This window comes from Alligator sinensis, unplaced genomic scaffold (assembly GCF_000455745.1).
Source record: "Alligator sinensis unplaced genomic scaffold, ASM45574v1 scaffold533_1, whole genome shotgun sequence".
In the NCBI taxonomy this organism is placed as follows: Eukaryota; Metazoa; Chordata; order Crocodylia; family Alligatoridae; genus Alligator; species Alligator sinensis.
In genome coordinates this window covers 565,056-581,155 of record NW_005842330.1, presented here as the reverse complement: position 1 = coordinate 581,155, position 16,100 = coordinate 565,056, and the positions used below count along the sequence as shown (strand labels likewise).

The 16,100-nt window shown below is 40.9% G+C and overlaps 1 protein-coding gene and 1 pseudogene across 1 annotated transcript in view; one reads left to right on the top strand and one right to left on the bottom strand.

The window, feature by feature from the left end:
• LRP1B (LDL receptor related protein 1B) overlaps positions 1-16,100 on the top strand; it is a 1,375,759-nt gene that overhangs the window by 947,429 nt on the left and 412,230 nt on the right. The gene's annotated exons all lie outside the window — the stretch shown is intronic.
• Positions 6,445-6,592, bottom strand: LOC112551086 (annotated as a pseudogene).

The following is a 16,100-nucleotide window of genomic DNA, read 5'->3' as shown; positions in this document are numbered from 1 at the left end:
CTCTCATCCTGCTGAAAATATTCAGCAAACATTTTGAAACAAAATTTCATTGAACTAGAGAGAGATCTGAAAGTAAATTTTCAAAAAAAGGCTTAAGCTGACTCAGAACATACCTACAGCTCTTTTCTAGCTCGTTAAGCACATGTTTACAATTCATTCAAATCATTACTCAGTATTTAACTGAAAAGGTGAAAATTGACTAGATGAGATGCAAGATATTATTATTCCACACTTCACTGAATGTGATCTACCTCTGATAAAGAATCCATTAGCTGATGTGTTTCTACTTCACTGAAATCAAATCTGCCATTCAGAAACAACACATTATTGAACATTCTTCTGCATAGTGAAAATGGAGTTACAATATGTAAAGTGCCCTTTATTAAACAGGTTTCCAGTTCACTAAAAACAGATTTACAACTCACAAGCAACCTCTTATCTACCATGTTTTCAGCTCACTGAAAACAGATTTACTACCCAGAATAACCCATTATCTAACATGTTTCCAGTTCACTGAAAACAGATTTACAACCCATACACATGCCATTATCTAACAAGGTTCCAACTCACTGAATATTGATTTAGAATTCATAAACAACCCATTATCTGTCAGATTTTCAGCTCACTGAACAGGTTTGCAACTCATAAACAGCCCATTATCTAACACATTTCCAGCTCACTGAAAGTAGATTTACAATCTACAAACAACTTTATCTAACATGTTACTTGTTCACCAAAAACTCATTTAGAACTCACTAAGAACCCATCACTTGACAAGGTTCCATATCCATCACAAAGGAAGTTGAGTTAGAAATTCCGTTTTCCTGGTTTTGTGGCCGTTTCAGGGTACAACATTAACGTTGTTATAATATCTTTTTCTGTATATTCGTTCTATATCATTGTAGAGGTTTTTTTTAAATTCACAGGCCTGCAACCTTTTTCAATCTTTAGGTCATAACAACCCATCTCCAGTCCAACATCATCTGCATGGCTTTAGCAGCACATCAGTAGAAGGGGGATTTCCTCATACCTACACTGGGGCCAGGTAGCTGGGACCTGCTCCCATGACACCACTGCTTCTCCTAGTGGGGAGTTTTGCTGGGATCAGGTATCTGCAACCTGTGTTTGTACTGTCACTACTCCGCCCGACCCCTGCCACTCTCCTTCTTCTTCTCCCTTACCCCCACCTTCCAGCTGCTATTCAGGCACTGCTGAAAGCTGTGCCTGCCCAAGTACAGTTCCCCACTGGCTGAAGAAGTAGCAGCAGGATGGATTCAGCTTGCAGATATTTTGTCCTGACACAGCTCCCCCTGGGCTGGAAGCTACTCCCACACAATGAAGCCGGGGGTTGGAAGAAGCAGTGGCAGTGCAGGTGCAGCTTCCAGTTACTTTTCCCCAGTGCAGGTACTGGAAAAGCCCTCCACTGCTGAAACACCACTGAAACACTAGCCCATGTCAGACAAGAGCTGCAAATGTGGGAAGAAGCAGTAGTGGCATGGGCACAGCTGGAAGCTGCCCAGCCCTGGGGCGTGTACAGTTAAAGCCCTCCACTCCATAGTTCAGACCTATTGGCTCCAAAGACCTGATCTAGCTTGCCAGATATATATTCTGGCACCTAGAATAGGGCACTAGCTCTACACTTTCTTTTTCCCCAGAAAGTAGGATCTTTGGTCTGTGAGCAAAGATGTGGGGTTAGTTTTTCTTTTTCCACTCCTGATACCTATTTTTGTATGGTTTTGTTTTGTCTCTTTCTCTGCTGTAATTTCTTAAAGAAAGTATTTTAGCTTATGAATGTGCTATCATTAGAGTGTTTCCTTCCTTCTTACATTTTTAGGATTTCATTACATGACCATAACTTACTCTATTTTATATAGCTACTTTTACTATGGTAGTCACCATAGCATCTGAGTATCTTCTGGCAATGCCTTAAATGATGTGACTTCTTTAAAAAGAGCTTTCTGCACCTGAAAGTTGTTCAACTTTTCTCCTAACTCAGCAGTTGGTTCAGAAAAGATATTAGCCAAAAAAAACCCCAAAATTCTTGCCCCTCATACTTTTCCTGAACCAGCAATGCTCCAAACCAATTCACTGTATCTATTATGTAGCAGGAGCTATTAAGGAGCAGGAGAGGGACACAGAGTAATGAATTATTTTTCTTTTGCAGGGGAGGGGGTTGTTTAGGTTTTTTAATATATATGTTTTATGTGCATATGCAGGAGCAGCACCAGTTTCTGCTCAGTATGGGGGCTGAGGTGGGCTAGACAGAAAATTGTGGGGGCTGCGCTATACATCTTTGGCCCAAAAATACTTGTTCATTTTTTTTAACTTAAGGTGCCATGGCACTGTGGGCTGCGGGTGGGAGCGGGGCAGGCTCAGCTGCATGAGGCAGGTGGTGGTGGCCTGGTGGGGAGGCAAGGGGCTTGGACACGGAGAGAGGAGTGGCTATGGGAGGGGTAAGGTAAATGTTGGGGTGTCTGTAGCTCCCAAAAGCCCCTCCCCCCAGCAGTGCCCCGTGCATACATTAGAAAATGCCAGTTCAAAATGTGTTTTTCTCTTATGAAAGGTGGCAGAGTGTTTTGGGAGGGCCTGTAGTTTCTGTGCAGGTTCATTCCACAGTCTTGAGCTGATCTCTGGCAAAGCTCCTTCTTTCCTCCACAAATCACCTTTATTCTTGCTGTGTGCAGAATAAAAGTGTTGATCATTGTCTCTGGACCAGAACTATATGGAATATTTTATATATCCTGTGCTGTTCAGTACCCTAAAACAAGAGTAAAGTGTTGGACTCAATTTCTTGTTCAATGGAAAGCCAACGTGTGGAGACTCTGTAATAGGTGTGATGTGATTACAGTAGTATGTATTGTTGAAGAGATGTGCTGTGTGTGGCTACATTCACTGAAATTTCTTAAGCACTGAAGGTGTCTCCAAGTACATCATGTTGCTATTCTCTAGCTAAATGGTGAGTAAAGTATGAATAGCTGAAGCCAAGCCATCATATATGAGGTTGAATGAAACAAAGAGCTTTCTAAGTAGTTTCAGATGGTAAGTGTTACTTGTGGATATTGGTACCGTTAAGTCATATGGAACATGCTCATTTTGCAGTCAGAAAATTTCCTGTGATCCATGTTGTGCAGTCAGTTCTTCTTGCCTGTCTCAGTTGTTGTCAGCACTGTACTAACAGCAACCTAAAATTGATTACGTCTTTTCAGTTTTAAGGTTGCTTCTATTAGAAGCAAGATGCTCTGCCTAACTGAGTGATGAGTCTTGATGAGTTGTCAAGAGCTGAACAGAGACTTGAGTGCACACTATGAGTTGTCAGGGAAAAAGTCTAATAAAGCAAACAGTTTAGAGTAGACTGTTGCTACATAAATTACCCAGCATACTTAAATTGGTGTGTATAGTTTCTTTTATATTATAGTCAGTGGGATTTGGCAAAAGGCTCGTGCTATTTGTATGATTTAAATGGCTTCTTGCATTATCACTTGGTGACTTAAGGGTGTACTGTCTGCAAAACAGTATCAGCCATAAAGTCTTCAGATTGCATTTGCCAATTGTGGTGCTGTGTCTTAATAAAAAAGATACTCTATTATTTAAAGCTCTCATTTCACCCCTTTCTGCCTCTCTTGCCTGCTTGTTGTCCAGTGACTGAAAGATCAGTCGTACATTCTGGGTTCCCATATAGATTCCACCCACCTCCTGCGAGGATTGAGAGTCCATGACCTCTCTGGGTAACCTGTTCCAGTGTTTTACTACCCTCCTAGTGAGAAAATTCTTCCTAATATCTAACCTAAACTTCCTTTGCTGCAACTTGAGACCATTGTTCCTTGTTCTGTCATCTGCCACCACTGAGAATAGTCTAGCGCCATCCTCTTTCAAACCCCCCTTCAGGTAGTTGAAGGCTGCTGTTAAATCCCTTGTCAGTTCTCTCTTCTCTAGACTAAAAAATCCCACTTCCATCAACTTCTAATAAGTCATGTGCCCCAGCCACCTCACCATTTCTGTTGCCCTCCACTGGACTCTCTCCAACTTGACCTCATCCTTTCTGTAGTCGGGGGCGGGGGTGGGGGTGCGGGCAAAAACTGAACAGTACTTCAAATGTGGCCTCACCATTGCTGAATAGAGGGGTATAATCACTTCCCTTGACCTGCTGGCAGCACACCTACCAATGCAGCCCAGTATGCCATTAGCCTTCTTGGCAAAAGGGCCCACTGTTAGCTTATATTCAGCTTATTGTCCCCAGATCCTTTTCTGCAGAGCTGTTGCCACGAAGTCAGCCCCCAGTCCGTACCAGTGCATGGCATTGCTCCATCCGAAGTGCAGGACTTTGCACTTGTCTTTTTGAACCTCATGAGATTTCCTTCGGTTTAATCTTCCAATTTGTTGAGGTCACACTGAATCCTAGCCCTACCTCCAGCATATCAGCTTCGTGTCATCTGCAGACTTGCTGAGGGTGCACTTTGTGCCATCTTCCAGGTCACTGATGAAGATATTGAACAAAACCAGCCGCAGGACCAAACCCCGGGGCACTCCACTTGATACCAGCTGCAAACTAGACATCAAGCCATTTATTCCTCCCCTCTGACCCTGATGTCCCAGCCAGTTTTTTTATCTACCTTATGGTCCATTCATCCAGCCCATACTTTCTTAGCTTGCCTGTGAGAATGTTCTGGAAGACCATATCGAAAGCCTTACTAAAAGCAAGGTATACCACATCCACTGCTCTCTCCACATCCACAAAGCCAGTCATCTCATCAGAGAAGCCAGTCAGGTTGATCAGGCATTACTTGCCCTCGGTGAATCCATGCTGACTATTCCTAATCACCTTCTTCTCCTCCAGTTGTTTAGAAATGGATTCCTTGAGGATCTGCTCCATGATTTTTCCAGGGGCTGATGTGAGGCTGACTGGTCTGTAATTCCCTGGATCCTCCTTTTTCCCTTTCTTAAATATGGGCACTATGTTTGCCCTTTTCCAGTCATCCAGGACCTCTCCTGATCACCATGAGTTTTCAAACATGATGGCTAGCAGTTCTGCAATCACATCAGCCAGTTCCCTCAGCACCCTCAGGTGCATCCCATCCAGCCCCATGAACCTGTATATATCCAGTTTTTCTAGATAGTCCCTCACATGCTCTTTTGCCACTCTTGGCTGCTCACCTCTTCCCCAAACTGTGCTGCTCAGTATAATAGTCTGGGAGCTGACCTTGCCTGTGAAGACTGAGGTGTAAAAAGGCTTTGAGTACTCCAGTCTTTTCTGCATCCTCTTGTCACTAAGTTGCCTCCCCCATTCAGTAAGGGACCCACACTTTCCCTGCTCTTTCTTTTGTTACTGAAGTACTTGTAGAAACCCTTCTTGTTACCTTTCACATCCCTTACTAGCTGCAACTCCAACTGCACTTTGGCCTTCCTGACTTCATCCCTTCATGCCCGAGCAATACTCTCTATTTCTTTGGTACTCAACACTTGACACTAATTGTCATTTCTTTCATCCCTCTGCAGAGTGTGAAGGGAAAATCTAATCTTGAGTATCTGATTCAGCACTACTACACAGGGGTTGTAAACATGATTGGCTCTGAGAAAGCTGTCTAAGAAAAAGCTTTCCAATATCCATCAAAGTCAGGGGAAAAACTGGAATGTTTCCTAAAATGAAATTTTGAGATTTCTTATTACTTTTGGAGAGTTTGAGATATAAATTGTGTTCTGGCTACATTATTTAATTACATTACTCAGGTTCTGTGTTTTTAGAATTCAGACTTTGTAATTTCAGTTTTGGAAAATTGGCAGTTTCTATCTCAGGTGCATCCCATTGCTAAAGTGATAGGAACTTCCATTAAATGTTATAATAGAACATCTTGCTTTTATATGATTCCTGGTATCTAGAATCTTGTGGGGACTCTAAAGATATTAATAATCTGGTTTTCTGACAATGCATTGAGATTATTTGTATTACCATATTTATTTGGCTCCAAAATGAGTCCGCCCCCTGCAATTTGGCATGGGGAAAAAAGTCCCACATTTTATAATCAAGGAAATCTCACTGAATACACTGTCTATCATTAAACTGCAGCCAAAAACAGCATATGCTCAGCAATGGAAACCAACTATGAAGTTGATTAAATGCAGCCAATACTGAGCATGAGCACATAGCCCACATTAAGCAAATATGCTGACGGGAACCTACTACAAGGACAGGATCATGCAGCCCCCACCACCCCTTTTTTGGCTTAAGGCCAGATTAATTCTAAACTCCAAATGAACTGAGCTGAACTCAGTCATTCAAGTCTGTGTGGCTGTACCACTGGGCAAGTGTCTTCCCTCCCAAATGTATCAGTATATGCCTGCCCCAAATTCATGGTTGGCATCCTACATGCAGGCCCCAAGCACAAAGCATTGGAGATCAGATGCCCCCTAGTCACACTTGCTCCTTGCCAAAAGGCCAAAGGAGCAAGCAGGGGCAAAGAACAAACGCAGCCCCACATTACCACAAAATTGTGCAGTTGAGATCCCCATATTTGTGGAGAATCATAGGGTTCAGCCTACCTGGAGTACAAGGGACAGACCTCACCCTACACTTGATCTTAGCCCAAAAGGCCAGTACTTATTCTTTCATCGTTGGATACCGAAATGCAATACCATTTTTTTTTAAATTTCATTGTAAAGGGCCAAATCATTCTGAATTCTATTGGGCAAAGCCCAATAGCCAAGTTCCAAATTTTGATTGGGCACAGCTCAATTTTTCCAGTCTATGTCACTCTGTCACCAGGCAAGCATCCTCCATCCCAGATGCATCAGTTTAAAATTGAGGAGAACCAGAGAGCAAAGACCTATCAGATCCCTCAGATTTATTTTCCCTACTGTAGCAATACGAGAGGGAAAAATTCAAGCAAACCTCCAATAGTTAGATTCTATACCTGGAAAATTATAACAAATTTATAAAATTTCCCTCTAGAGTCTCTAAGTATTGGGGGTTCATCTTATAATCAGGGTCATCTATTTGAGTAAATATAGTATCTCTGTCTTGCAGATGGGACATTAAGGCATTGAAAGGTTGGAAGACTTGCCCAAGATCATACAAAGTGTTTTTCAAACTTAGGAATAAGGGCTCAGTATGATTTTTAAGGATATACTGGTGTAGTTCAGAACTTTTCAAGCCATTGCCCATAGAACACTCACTGGGGTCTGTAAATGTTATGTTATGTTTGGTTCAAAGGATTTTAAATATAGAGTGGGGGAGTGGAGCAGGGCATATGTATGTATATCTCTTTTTGGTCTAGAGAAGCTCTCACAGGGGAGGATTGGAAATTTTCAGCCACACCTAAGACCTTGGCAATGTAATAGGCAAACATCCTCATATGTTGCTGTAGGTTGTTATGCCCTTTGATGCAGCTAATGTCTTCAACAATTGTAGGTGGTTACAAAGCTTCTTCACCACTGTTTCCTCTTCCCTGGAATCTGACCCTTGAAAGAATGGCAGGGACACTCGCCAAAACATAGTAGAACTAATAGGTAGTAAAGAGCCTTCTGTCATACCACCAACTTCTTTTCAGTCTACCCAACCCATTCTAGATGGATATATGATTAATTCAAATCTAATTTGATGCTAACCACATTAACATTCATTAGATTATTTCCAGATGGCAAAGGAAGCATGGTTTCTAACCATTTTTTACCTGAAAAAGTAGCCTACATATTCAGGAGGAAAAAAAAAAAGCATCTAAAACCATAAGCCTCCATGTGATCTCTTCTAATATGGGGAGCTGAAAAGGTGGTAAATTCCCAGCCCTCAAAAATGATATATCTGTTCACCTCCCCATGCCCAAAGAGGCTGGGGCCAGCACCTGTTCTTGCCTCAGCATCCTTACCTGGTGTTCTAGGGGTCTCCTAGGGCAGCAGCAGTGCCAATGTGCACCATGCCCCTTTTTTTAGTGACAGGGGTTTTTTTGACAATTGAATTTCTCAGTGTCAAAAAACCCTCTGCACTGCAAATTAGCAGGGTTGAGCTGCCACAAATTACAGGTGTATGCTTGATGGGATGTGCCCAACTAGGATTATTTTTGCATTCCTCTTTTCCGTCTCTCAAGCTTTGTATATGATTGGCAGTTTGTCTTCAAGCATTACTCTTCAGTCAAGCCTAGGAACTGCTCCTAGGATCTCCCCCAAGTTTTGGGCAATATTAATAACTGCTTAAAGGAGGAAGAGTATTCACTCTCAGCTGTTCTGCTGATTAGCATTCTATGTAAACCAAACACAAAGTGATAGAATTTCATTGCTATTTTGCATTGATAATAAATACAAAGAAAAGATATACAAACATATGCTGTACATTAAGGAGTAAATGAACACCAACATGGAGTCGTTTACTAGGCAAAAACTAAATTATATGATATAGCCTCCAGCTAGAAGCATGCTTAGACGTTTTAGTCAGTTTTTTTCACACTAGTTGTTGATCTCTGCATTTGAGAACAATAAATTGGCTAATTACAACTCTGGATATCAGAGTTAGGAATATAAATTGAGGGACAATCTCTTGAAAAGCAAGGGTGATGGTATAATCTTTACCTTTACGCCATGTACTCAGGACTATGCGGAAGTTAGAAAAGAGAGATGCTGTCTGTACATTTATAGCTAACTATACTTAGTTACTTTTGGACAGGATCACCTTTGTATCTGATTTCTCAATGAGGCTGCCACATAACTCTATACCAGACATCAGATAGGTTGAACCTCTGGTGTCAGATAGATTGATCCTATCATATATTTGAAAAAAAGTTGCTGAAGCAAACATAAGCCTCAATTAAAATGACTAATTGTCTATTTGTCCTACAAAACTGGTTGGTAAAGAGCTTTTTCACTTATCAGGGGAAAGTTCGTAGATCAACAACCCATTGAAGGGAGTGAATCCTAATTCTGCTTTCTTTGTAGAGGTCTTTCTAAATGACAATCTAAATTAAAAAGGCACTTCTCCATTATTATATCTTCTCAGCATGTTGAAGAAAAAGAAATAACGTGCACATCTTATATCACCCATCATTACTCATTTTCTGGCTATTAATTTTCCAAACAGTTACCACCTTCACTACCTCCATCCAATAATTTTGGAAATATTTTTTTTTTCTCTGATGAGGCACTATATGTTATTCATTCATTCATATACTTATATATTTATGACTTAATACAAGGTGTTTATAAAATCTTTGTGCAAATTTCTATTCTAATAACTTTGGATATACACATGATAGAAGCAAACTGTAAAAGGCAATTGAAAGTGTAATTCATTAAGTTTTTTAGCATAGTGTAAGTTACGCATGGGGTAAGGATCACAAATGCAATTCATGAAATCACTCAGTAGCAACTGGAAAATGTTTTCTGTGAGTTGGAAAATTGGATTGAACAATGTATCACAAAAGTGGCTCCATTGCTCAGTGGTTAGAGCACTGGTCTCAAAAACCAAGGGTCATGCATCTACAGATGCATCACAAGCAGGTCCAGGGAGGTGATCCTTCCCCTCTATGCGGCACTGGTCAGGCCGCAGTTGGAGTACTGCATTCAGTTCTGGGCACCACACTTCAAGAGGGATGTGGCTAACCATGAGAGGGTCCAGAGGAAAGCCACTCACATGATCAGGGAGCAGCAGGCCAGGCCCTATGAAGACAGACTAAAGGACCTCAATCTATACAGCCTCCACAAGAGAAGACTGAGAGGGGATCTGGTGGCCATCTATAAACTCACCGGGGGGGACCAGCAGAAAATAGGGGAGGCTCTGTTCCCCCGGGTACCACCTGGGATAACAAGGAATAACGGCCACAAATTGATTGAGAGCAGGTTCAAGCTTGATATCAGGAGGCATTATTTTATGGTTAGGGCTGCCAGGCTCTGGAGTGGGCTCCCAAGAGAGAGGGTGCTCTCCCCTACCTTGGGAGTCTTCAAGAGGAGGTTGGATAGATATCTGGCTGGGGTATTATGATCCCAGCACTCGTTCCTGCCCAGGGCAGGGGGTAGGACTTGATGATCTGTTCAGGTCCCTTCTGACCCTAGAAACTATGAAACTATGAAAAGATGGCAGTTACAATGAAGTCTAGAAATTTGAGCTGTGTTGTGTTAAAAATTAATGAATTATGCTTTCAATCACTGTTGACATTTTGCTTCTATAATGTGTACATCCAAAGTTATTAAAGTTTAAAGTTGCACAAACACACTAAGCTAAGGACTTTATAAACACCGTGTATATGTATATATATGCACACTTTCATATGATAGAATATAATTAAATTAATGCTATATGAGTTCTATATGAATTCATACTATATGAAAGAATGACAGATATATGTTATATATGTGTGTGTGTGTCTGCATATATGTACATATAAATATGTATTTATGTAAATATAAATGGGTTTGTGGTTTGTGGGAGAGCAATGGGTATGACATTACCATGACCCTAGTATAGCTTTTAGCACTGCTTCCCATTACATTTTCATTAGTAAGCTAAGGACATTCAGTCTGGATGAAGCTACTGGAAAGTGGATGCAGGATCATTGTGCTCATAGTAGTCTGCATCTGTCTAGGAGGAGATATCAAATATATTATCTCAGGGCATCATCCCATGTCTAGTACTGTTCAATATCTTGATTAATGACCTTGGGGATAGAATTGTGACCAAACTTAATAAATATGTAGATGACACTAAGCTGGGTGAGGTAGCAAACCTTTTGCAGGATAAGATTAGTATTCCAATGACTTTGATGAATAGGAAAAAAGGGTCCAGTATTATTTTGGATGAAATTAAATAAGGCCAAGTGAAAAGTACTACACTTAAATAGAACAATCGAATGAACAAATGCAAAGGGACCAACAAAATAACAGAACTACTGGTCATATTAGACCACAAGCCAACAGTGTTAATAGAAGTACTGCATGAAAACAATGGGAAATAATCCTTCTACATTATTCAGCATTGGTTAAATCTCATCCGAAGTATGTACAGTTTTGAGAATTGCACTTGAAGAGAGCTTTGGACAAATTGTAAAGAGTCCAGTAGAGACCAAGAAAAATTATTAGAGGTCTAGAAAACATGACTTGCAAGGAAAGGTTGGAAGAACTGGGAAGCTTTACTATAAAGAAGAGCAGATTGATGGGCACGTTGACAACAGTTTTCAAATAAATGAAGGGTCGTTATACAGAGGATAGTGATAAGAGTATTCTCTGTATCCACAGAGAAGAGGACAAGAAGTAATGGTCATAAATTGTAACAAGGGAAATTTAAGTTGAATATTAGGGAAAACTTTTTAATTATGAGGATAGTTAAGCACTTGAACAGACTACCTAGGGATAGTGTGAATTTTCCATCACTGGATGCTTATAAGTATATGTTAAACAAATGCTTGGCTGGCATGGTTTAGACAGGGGTGATCCTGTTTTTTAGCAGGGAACCAGATGACCTCCTGGGGTCCCTTCAATCTCTATTTAATATGATTCTGGGAAAGGGAAAGCAAAAACAAAACAAAACAAAACAGGAATGTGGGAAAAGAAAAGTACTATTCATAAAAGTTTTTTTCCCCCTGTGTATGGACAGTGACATTGACACATTTTTTCGGTGTCGTATCTTTCACTGCATAAAATGAAGTGTTGCGTGTAGAGAAGCACTTCTATTTTGAACTGTAAGCATTAGCATCTATAGGGGAATATAAAAGAGCATTTAATCCTAATTTAAAATGGTAGATTCTGTGATGTGTTGCAGAGCTCACTACTGTCTATAACTGTTAAAGATGGTCTCATATGTTTTACTTTTCTTTCCAACTAAATGGTTCCAATTTAACTCTCAAAAAAGTCTTTACCATTGGTCTTTTGGAGCATTACATTTGATATAGTGTATTATGTTCTCCTTGGCTTTTGAGCTTTCTTTACAAGATGAATTTTCAAAGCTTTTAAAAATAAATACTTTAAAAGATTTTAATTCTTTTTTGGTAATTTAACTGTATCAATGGAAGATAAATCCACCGTGTTTTGTGGAAGCTGTATCCAATGAACATTTCCTTCAGGTTTCGAAAATAGAAGGCTGAAGATTTATCTCTGCATTATAAAGTGAAAAATAAAGTACACTATTACACAGTGGCATAACTAGGGCAAGACAAGAGGGATGGCCATCCTGGTCACTGGCAGGGCTGTGAGGTGAAAAACCTGGCTTACACCACAATGTGGAATTGCAATTATGGTGGCAGTGGCAATTTGGAAGTTGCCACTACTTCTGTGCTGCAGCTTCCCCCAGTGCCTAACTGCACTGTTACGCTGCTGCTATTACAGTCCCCACAGTGTTACCAAAAGCACAATTTCCAGTTCATTAATGTGGCCAACAAGGATTTTTGTGGGCAATATCTTTTATTGGGCCAACTGTATAATTTGGGAGAAATATTAGTCAGGCTTTTGGCTCACAAGTACCCTTTCAGGCATTTTTTGTGGACCATCACCACAATACTTGTTTATTAATCTAATTTGTTCTGTGATAATTGTTGCTCATTGTGAGTACTGTGCAGCTTAATAAAAACATATTAAGTTAGGTAAGCAATACGTTTTACATTTTTTCACAGTATTTTTTTATTTATGTGCCTGGATTGTATTCCAGATTCATTTTTGATAGGGAGTGACCCTCCATAATAAATCCTTCAATTTCCTAAATTGAAGGAAAAGTAGATGACTTCTTGGCACTGTCCTTACCTGTACTGCTGAGGATCACTTATCTAAGAGTTAGAAGGTTCTCATTCCATGTTACTGCTTGGAATATGTACAAAAATTGGTACAACTTGTGTTTGTATTGATTTTCAACAGTGCTTCTCAAGGCTCTGTGAGTCCCCTATTTCTCCCATTTTAAGGAATATAATTAATAGAAGGATTGGGAACCCATGGGCTGGGCACTTTGACTTGCACTGAATATCCAAAGTATATTTAGAGCACTAAAACTGTAGCTCATTCCACAAATAATGCAAAACTTTCCTCTTACCTAAGGGAAACTGTGCAAGGTGAAATCCCTGTGGAGATTTCTTGCCTGGGTTCCTACCTGCATTTTTTCTGTAGGCAGGCATGTTTCAGTAAAAATATTCTTGGATTATTATTATTTTTTTTTTTTGCAGACACATTTCCAATCTTTCTGTTGTGCCTATTTAAAACATAGTATGAAAGAAGTAATTATGTTGGAAAGAATAAACATTTTTGGAAGAAAATAAAGAAGAAACAATGCATTCTTTCTAGCATAAAGACTAATAGGAAAATGAGATGTTATGTTTATGATAGGTTTTTTCATAACTGCTCAGCATTGTCCAACAGCTTCAACAAAATTGTTGCTGTTTTTATTTGCTGATATAAAGTAGGCCATCTCCAAAGAACTCATGCATTGATCAGCACTGAGCACTATTTTACTGTGCAGAGAGAAGCTGTGCACTTCATTTATGTGAGGGGAGGAGGAAGGGCCTTTCCCCTCCCCAGATTACTATACTATTTGTTTGAAGAGCCCCATTGTTATGGGTAACAACTTATATAGATAGCTGTATATTTAAAATAGAGTGGATACTTAAAATTCTGCTGTTTATTTGGTTAAATCTTACTCCATTTCAAAAGGCCAATAATTGCACAACTTGGTAATGGAATTGTGAAGTGATGTTGGGCTCTTGATTTTGTTGTTTGCACACAAATACACCACGTGTTGTTCCATTATACAGCTGTTATCTAGAATTGTTATTGTTGGAGTCCTGAAAACAAACAACAACATTTGTTATAATTGTGTGGATCTGGAGCACTTTTTCTATAACAGATAGTTGGTTCTTGGGTCATGTTTAAAAATATGTATACTTGTAACAGGAGGCTTTCCCACCCACCTGTTTCTGGACTAACCACCTACCTCTCTCACCTGCCACACATTGATGATACAAAATTATGGTGTTAATTGGGTGGGAGGCTGCCCGTTTCCTGCCCCAATGCCAGAGGGTGTTATCTTCAGCTCACCTGCACCACAGCCCATGCCTCGAAGATGGCATCTAAATTCTTGATGTTTCTGGCTGCACACTGGGCTCCATAACCCTCCAGCCTGGACCTTCACTGGATCCTTCCTATCAGGCAGCCGACTACATCCTCATTGTGGGCTGCCTAGCTCCCTGCACTCTTCCCCCTCTCAGGTGAGGCTCCCCCTGGTACCTTTGGCCACACAGACCCTGGCCTCACCTCCAAGGCCAGTCAGAACCCCAGGCCCTTAGCTCTGGGTGTCCCTTGCAGTGGGCCCATGGCCCTTTTGACCCTTCTGGTCCTGGCCCCGGCATTGACCAGTTAAGGGTGCCTCAAGTCAGGCTTCTGAGCATCTAGACCACACTCTCTATCATGGGTCCGCCTTCTCGGGCCCTACTATGGGATTACCCACCTGGTTGTGGGAGCTGGGGTTATAAAGGCACCCCGACCTGCTTTTCACCAGGGTGGTAACTGGTTTGGCATTTCCTGGGGGCTCCCATGCCACTAGGATCTCCACCAGGTCATCCATTCCTGGCAGGGTGCAGTTTTAGGTTATGCCCAGGACCAAGAGCCTCCTACATTCCCATAGCCACAGCCCATAAACCTTCAAGCTGTTCCTGAGCCTCATCTCCACCAGCTGATGTTTCTCTCCTGGCTGCCAGCAGCAAACTGCTGCTTCACCCTATGGTAATTACCATGCTCCAGAAGACTTGATTAATCGAGTCTGCTCTGATGCACTGTAATTACAGCATGTTGGAGCAGCCTCACTGCATATGCATAGGTGCCCCATATGTCATCCCCACAGTGACTGATCTTGATCAGGGCCAAGACTGAGCAAGATTTCCCTCTGATTGTTCTTCCTGTTCACTAGGCAGTAGGCACTAAAACTAAGCAGAGACATGCTTTCTTTATGATTTAGATGGTAATATAACAAGTCTGACATGATTGCTAGGTTCATAGACCTAAATATGGTAATCTGTTGGTTTTTGTATACAGTGGCTAGTAGGGTACCATCCTGCACGTGGATCATGTTATCTTGAAAGTTGATGCTACCTTGATAGGATTTTTTTGTTAGTTTAGCCTGTGTCTGCTTCTTTCCCAAATGTGAAGAATGATGCTTTGTGCCCCAAAACTTATCAAACTTCTCCCCCAACTATACATCTGGTCCAATAAAAGAAAAAATACTATTACTGATAGCAATAAATGTTAGGCCTGTGTAAAGCTTTGGTCCTTGCTTCAATTTGGTGGAGGTTTGGCCTGATTCGGTGGCTGAATCTCTGAATCTGAATCAAATCAGGAAACTCTTTAATCTCTCTGAATTGAATCAGAGCCCTCCGAATCAATTCAGAAAAATTCAGATAGCATGGCCCCACCCTCTATGGGGTGGAGATGAACCAGGCAGCCCTGTGTGTCATCTGCATATACATTTTCAAAAGGTACCAGGACTTGTGACAAGAACAAGCAGTTCCAGTTTTGAGTTGCAGGGTTGGGGTAGTAATTAGCACATAAATCCTTTATGGCAGCTATCTGGAGTACACACATACTGAGCAGTGTTATGCTGAGAGGTCACCATGGCTTGAAATGTTGTTGACTCTGCTGGGGCCCTGCCCAATGAACTATATGATACATCATGAGCCTTTTGGCTCTGGACAAATATTATGTGCAATTGGGAAGAGGGAGAGCCTAAGGAAACACAGAAAATGGAAGAAGGAAGGAAACAGGAAGAATCACAACAGAATGACAATGAGAGGAGCAATGGAAGAAGCAAGTAAAATCAAAGAGGTGGAAAAAGATGGACTTTAAAAGGAAGAAGAGATGAGTGTGAGAAAGGAGATGAAAAGGCAACAAAGAGAGAGACTGTGGAGAGATGAAGAAGGCAAGAATAAGAGAGAGAGGAGAGAACAGAAGAAGAAAATCCAGTGCTGAATAGAAAGGTGAAAACCAGGCTGAAGATAATACAATGGCTGGAAGGAAAAGAATATACCACAATGACAGAGAGCAATAGTATGGAAGATCTCTGAGAAAGATCACAATGAAGGTTACAATAACCTCCTTAAACATACAAAGTGTCCAAAATAGGGAAAAAAGGGAAAAAAGGTAGAAGCCAATTTACAAGG